This window comes from Salvelinus fontinalis, chromosome 3 (genome assembly GCF_029448725.1).
Source record: "Salvelinus fontinalis isolate EN_2023a chromosome 3, ASM2944872v1, whole genome shotgun sequence".
NCBI lineage: Eukaryota > Metazoa > Chordata > Actinopteri > Salmoniformes > Salmonidae > Salvelinus > Salvelinus fontinalis.
Genome location: NC_074667.1, coordinates 76,353,583 through 76,360,567, shown reverse-complemented (window position 1 = coordinate 76,360,567; position 6,985 = coordinate 76,353,583). Strand labels below are relative to the sequence as shown.

General features: G+C 42.5%; 1 long non-coding RNA gene across 2 annotated transcripts; it reads left to right on the top strand.

Annotated features, from left to right (window-relative positions):
- The first annotated feature begins 2,531 nt into the window (after nucleotides 1–2,531).
- LOC129851483 (uncharacterized) lies at nucleotides 2,532–6,167 on the top strand. Of its 2 annotated transcripts, XR_008758975.1 has the most exons (3): nucleotides 2,532–3,050; nucleotides 3,185–3,276; nucleotides 4,893–6,167. It is a non-coding gene; the product is annotated as an uncharacterized LOC129851483 (long non-coding RNA). The 2 variants fall into 2 exon arrangements; XR_008758974.1 differs by having other exon boundaries at nucleotides 3,185–6,167.
- Nucleotides 6,168–6,985: the final 818 nt, after the last annotated feature.

Below are 6,985 nucleotides of genomic sequence, written 5' to 3'. Positions count from 1 at the left end.
TGTTACGGTACCAAGTCAATGTGGAGGCTCTATACAGGGTGTTACGGTACCGAGTCAATGTGGAGGCTCTATACAGGGTGTTACGGTACCGAGTCAATGTGGAGGCTATATACAGGGTGTTACGGTACCGAGTCAATGTGGAGGCTATATACAGGGTGTTACGGTACCGAGTCAATGTGGAGGCTCTATATAGGGTGTTACGGTACCGAGTCAATATGGAGGCTCTATACAGGGTGTTACGGTACCGAGTCAATGTGGAGGCTATATACAGGGTGTTACGGTACCGAGTCAATGTGGAGGCTCTATACAGGGTGTTACGGTACTGAGTCAATGTGGAGGCTCTATACAGGGTGTTACAGTACTGAGTCAATGTGGAGGCTCTATACAGGTTGTTACGGTACCGAGTCAATGTGGAGGCTCTATACGGGGTGTTACGGTACCGAGTCAATGTGGAGGCTCTATACAGGGTGTTACGGTACAGAGTCAATGTGGAGGCTATATACAGGGGTTACCGGTATCGAGTCAATGTGCAGGGGTACAGGTTAATCAAGGTAATTTGTAAAGTGACTATGGATAGATAAATAGTCTGGGTGGCCATTTGATTAACTGTTCAACAGTCTTATAGCTTGGGGGTAGAAGCTTTTAAGGAGCCTTTTGGTCCTAGACCTGGTGCTCCGGTACCACTTGCCGTGCGGTAGTAGAGAGAACAGGCTATGACTTGGGTGACTGGAGTTTTTGACAATTTTTGGGGCCTTCCTCTGACACCGGTTGGTATATAGGTCCTGGATGTCAGGAAGCTTGGCCCCAGTGATGTACTGGGCCGTACGTACTACCCTCTGTTGTGGCTTACGGTCAGATGCCGAGCAGTTGCCATATGTAATGTCAATACATCCCATCATATATATATATAATGTATTGACATTATGGACAGAATGTGGATAGAATATGTAGTATTTCTGTAGAATACATGGATAGAATACTATATGTACAGAAATAGTTGAATAGAATGGACTTGACTAGAATACAGTATATATACATGTGAAGTGGGTAAAACAGTATGTAAACATTACTAAAGTGACCAGTGTTCCATGTCTATGTACATAGGGCAGCAGCCTCTAAGTTGCAGGGTAGAGTAACCGGGTGGTAGCCGGTTAATAACAGTGACTAAAGTTCAGGGCAGGGTAGAGTAACCGGGTGGTAGCCGACTAATAACAGTGACTGAAGTTCAGGGTAGGGTAGAGTAACCGGGTGGTAGCCGACTAATAACAGTGACTAAAGTTCAGGGCAGGGTAGAGTAACCGGGTGGTAGCCGGCTAATAACAGTGACTAAAGTTCAGGGCAGGGTAGAGTAACCGGGTGGTAGCCGGCTAATAACAGTGACTAAAGTTCAGGGCAGGGTACTGGGCGGAAGGAGAAAGGGAAGGAAAGATTGGATGTAGAAGAATGAGAAGGCAGTGTAGAAGGCAGAAATATTCAGACAGGCAAGTTTAAAGGGCCCAGTTCAGTCAAAAATGTGATTTCCCTGTGTTTTATGTATACTTCCACACTATGAGGTTGGAATAATCGAGTTTAGACATTTAGAAAATTATGAAATGCCTTTTTGGTGTTTTAGCTGTTTGAAAAGACTGCCAGAAACTATAGCCTGTTTTGGTGGGATGGAGTTTTGGCCTGCCTGGTGACATCACCAAGCAGTAAATTGGTTCATAGACCAATAAGAAAGAGAGTTCCAAACCTCTCTGCCTATAACAGCTAGTTCAGACCACTCCCAGACAGTCCTAGCAAAATTCTTGCTTGAGAAGTAGCTTTTTGCTGAGAAGCTATTTTTGTTTATTTTGGACTATTTTAATTGAAAACAATCACAGTAAGATACTTAATTGTTACCCATAAATTATTTGATATTGAGATAAAAATGGTTGCATTGGACCTTTAAGCACAGCCATAATTATATAACGCCATTGTCTTTTCCCCCTCCCTCTCTCTCAGACTGACACTATCATACCATCCAGCCAAACTACACAATAACCAACATGCCTGGAGACTCTTCTGTGACCAGACAACGTCTTCAGTTCCACCTCCCTAAACGATCTCTTTTCTTCCACCACTATTAGCAGACAATGAATGTCAGAACACAAATAGTCAAGTCCCTAGAGAGAACAGGGAGGGATAATAAAAGGGATGGCTGTCTTTGGGATGTACTTGGTCAGTCTCAGCTTTGTGTCTGTCACATCACATCTCATAGCCACGGTCATGTTCATTAGGTCATCAAACAGAAGAAAACACACTGAAACAGAGAGGGACTACCTGAATTTGTCCCTATTTTTCGTTTCCAGTGCAAAGTGTTTTGGTTTGGTGTGCGCTAATGAATAAGACCTTGTTACGTAGAGACACAGTAGGGTGGACAATAACCACAATAACAGGAACACTCGAGGGAGAGCAGGTATGGTTACTATATTAAAAAGGTGATGGGTATTTCACAGCTGTTCTGTCTGGGTGGGAGGGGGAGTGGGAGGGGGAGTGGGTGAAGACTTGTCTGCAGACAGTGGTTAGTTGACTGTCAGAAGGGTGAGTAGGTTAATGATGCTTTGGATGTACATTTTCTATTTGCAGTCTTTGGTAAAAAATGAAAATGTAAGACATTGAAGAAGACATAAGTGATGTTTTGGTTTTTGGTAATACATATCACACTTGTAACATAAATATTGGATACCTTTTTTTTAGGAAATATTAAGTGCATTAGATAGAGCACAATTGGTGAATGTGTTTATACACAGGGGTCTGGGCATGCACAGAGTTGTCAGCTTGGATGATCTGGGAGATTTGATGGATATGAGTAAATTGATAGATCAATTAAGAATTATTGTGTGATTCTAACGAATCATTCATGTCTGCGTTGGAACAGACCGGTCCAGACCAGACCGGTCCAGACCAAACCAGACCAGTCCAGACCTGTCCAGAACAGACCAGTCCAGACCGGTCCAGACCAGACCAGAACACCATGGCAGAATCATGTTATCTATCACTGACCCTACTGGTCATCTTCACCATCAAAGGTAAACTATCATCTTTGACTCCTTAAACATCCCTTTCCACATCCCCCACCCCTTTCTATTGTTCACTTGAATCAATACACTTTTCATCTATTTTACTTTCGTCTATTATCATTAATTTATTCATTCCCTCCCAGGTGTACTGGGCCAGAGGATCATCGGGGGTCAGGAGGTGATGCCCTACACCAGGGGTGTCAAACTCATTCCACGGAGGGCCTAGTGTCTGCAGGTTTTTGTTTTTTCCTTTCAATAAAGCCCTAGACAACCAGGTGTGGAGAGATCCTAACTAATTAGTGATGTTAATTCATCAATCAAGTACAAGGGAGGAGCGAAAACCCGCAGACACTCGGCCCCCCGTGGAATGAGTTTGACACCTGTGCCCTACTCTATAAAATACCAAGCCTCCGTCCAGTACAACAAATATCACTACTGTAGAGGTACCCTCATACACCCTCAGTGGGTGGTGTCTGCTGCCCACTGCTGGAAACCATGAGTAGTGCAACTTCAAATTAATTTTGTAAAGGTCGGGTTGACCTGCTCAGATGTTGCATGCATCAACCAATGGTTGCGTGCCACGTCATAGACCGTGTCATCGACTAACAGATTGCTATATCATGTAATGTGATTAGCTGATACTTGAAATACCTATCAAGGTATATTGTAAAATGTGGCATGCGTCAGCCACAATTGGGCAGAGGAACGCGTCTACAGTCTCTTTCAACAGCCACGGTGTCTGGAGTGCATTGAGTCTAGCTAATCTCGACCACCAGCTGGCTCTCTCTCCGAACTTTCTTCGGTCTGGCAATTGAGGCTACCAATAGTACTACATGATAGGTTATGATACCATCATAGGATAGAGTTAGGCATTTATAATGGTACTAGTACTCCCTGTATGTAGCTTCATTATTGTGTATTTTATTCATCTTGTGAGTAGTCGTGTTATTATTTTTTATTATTCCTTATTTTTAACAAATTAAATTTGATATACATTTTTGTTGTCATTTAGCAGACACTCTTACAGGAGCAATTAGTGTTCAGTGACTTGCTCAAGGACATATCGGCAGATTTTTCACTTAAGTCAGTTTCCGGGATTTGAACCAGCGACCTTTAGGTGACTGGCCCAACGCTCTTAACCGCTAGGCAGCCATAATAACATCTAATAAAATGAAATGTTTTGTTTACTTTGGCAACTTTAATTAAGCCTTGGTATACTCTACACTTAGTGCTTCGGTCAGAGCTATTGTGTACATTCCATTTAATTGAGAGGACATAAGGCAGACAAAGTTTTCAGTAAATATGAAGCACACCATTAATAATATAATATCAATAATATCAGTTACCCCAATAAAGAACTTCATTGTCCATCCAGGATGGAAATTGTTCTTTGGCATCACCTTCACTAAAAGAATCACAAAAGTAAATGTATAAATATACTATATCCAGCGTCAGATTTTGATATCTGAGTTTAGGTATTGAATATGAAATCACTGTAGCAAGTTTTCAACATTAGAACTATTTACATAGACGACTGGTAATTGTGTTAAGGGACGTGCGTAGGTGGTTCTTCTTGGAGGACGTCAAGCTCTAATCATCGCTCATGCAGGGAGGTGGGGTATGGGGTTTTTAATTTGATGTATTTATCACTATCTTGATGAACTACTGACCTTAAGGTTAGGGTTAAAGGGCATATGATATATTCTATTACCTCACATGCCATAAAGTTCCATAGTAGTGTGCTTTATTTTTTATCTCACTATCGCATTACCTCTCCTCCCTCTTTCCTCTCTCCCTCCATCCCTCTATCATCATCTGGAGAGGCCGGCCACCCTCAACGCCAACGCTCAGCCCACCGTCCTGCCTAGTGTGGACACGTCGCCGCTGCAGCAGGGAACAACCTGTATGGTGAGCAACTAGGGGTTCACGAACATCTTCAGCTACAACCTGTCCCCGCGACCCGAGCCGTGGACGTCAATGTCATCACCAACTCTCATATGTATATACTGTATTCTATTCTATACTTCTTAGTCTATGCCGCTCTAAATTGCTCATCTATATATTTATATATTCTTATTCCATTCCTTTACTTAGATTTGTGTGTATTAGGTAGTTGTTGGGGAATTGTTAGATTACATGTTAGATATTACTGCACTGTCGGATCTAGAAGCACAAGCATTCCGCTACACTGGCAATAATATCTGCTAAACACGTGCATGTGACCAATAACATCTGTTAAACACGTGCATGTGACCAATAACATCTGCTAAACACGTGCATGTGACCAATAACATCTGTTAAACACGTGCATGTGACCAATAACATCTGCTAAACACGTGCATGTGACCAATAACATCTGCTAAACACGTGCATGTGACCAATAACATCTGCTAAACACGTGCATGTGACCAATAACATCTGTTAAACACGTGCATGTGACCAATAACATCTGCTAAACACGTGTATGTGACCAATAACATCTGTTAAACACGTGCATGTGACCAATAACATCTGCTAAACACGTGCATGTGACCAATAACATCTGCTAAACACGTGCATGTGACCAATAACATCTGCTAAACACGTGCATGTGACCAATAACATCTGCTAAACACGTGCATGTGACCAATAACATCTGCTAAACACGTGCATGTGACCAATAACATCTGCTAGCAAAGGGTCTGAATAGTTATATAAATAAGGTATTTCTGTTTGTTTTTTTTAATACATTTGCAAAAATGTCCAAAAACCTGTTTTCGCTTTGTCATTATGAGGTATTTTGATGTCATTATGGGGTATTGTGATGTCATTATGGGGTATTGTGACGTCATTATGGGGTATTGTGTGTAGATTGCTGAATTTTTTATTTGTATTTAATCCATTTTAGAATAAAGCTGTAATGTAACAAAATGTGGAAAAAGTCAAGGGGTCTGAATACTTTCCCAAGGCACTGTATGTGACTTAGTATGTCTTAGAAAACACTTTATACATCCTATTCATTTAATCTGTTGAGAGATAACAGACATCATCTGCATCCATCATCTGCATGTTTCTAAGGGAGTTTCCCTCTGTGCTTTTCCATGTCTCTACTATGGAACAGTAAAACAATAAAGATTCATATTTTTACCAAGCTGTTCCTTTACTAATCAGTAGCTACTCATCAACAAAACAAATTATATTTTATCAGCACACAAATCTCATTCTGTGAACTTTATACACCGCCACAAAGAGAACACTTACAGTCCGCTAACTGTAAACACCACCAACTCATCCAGACCTATCAGAGAGGGGGAGTATATACAAGCAACAGGGATTGGCTATAAAGCAACTCCCGCCACCTCATCTATTACAGAATACGATAAAGTCACACTTCCACAAAGTAAGATAAACTCAACAACAACAGACACAAAGACCTACGAGCACAGACACCCAGGCACAGACTCAGAAGCTAGGTTAACACAGACACCCAGGCACAGACTCAGAAGTTAGGATAACACAGACACCCAGGCACAGACTCAGAAGCTAGGATAACACAGGCGCCCAGGCACAGACTCAGAAGCTAGGATAACACAGGCGCCCAGGCACAGACTCAGAAGCTAGGATAACACAGGCGCCCAGGCACAGACTCAGAAGCTAGGATAACACAGACACCCAGGCACAGACTCAGAAGCTAGGATAACACAGACGCCCAGGCACAGACTCAGAAGCTAGGATAACACAGGGCCCAGGCACAGACTCAGAAGCTAGGATAACACAGGCGCCCAGGCACAGACTCAGAAGTTAGGATAACACAGGCGCCCAGGCACAGACTCAGAAGCTAGGATAACACAGACACCCAGGCACTCAGAAGCTAGGATAACACAGGGCCCAGGCACAGACTCAGAAGCTAGGATAACACAGACGCCCAGGCACAGACTCAGAAGCTAGGATAACACAGACGCCCA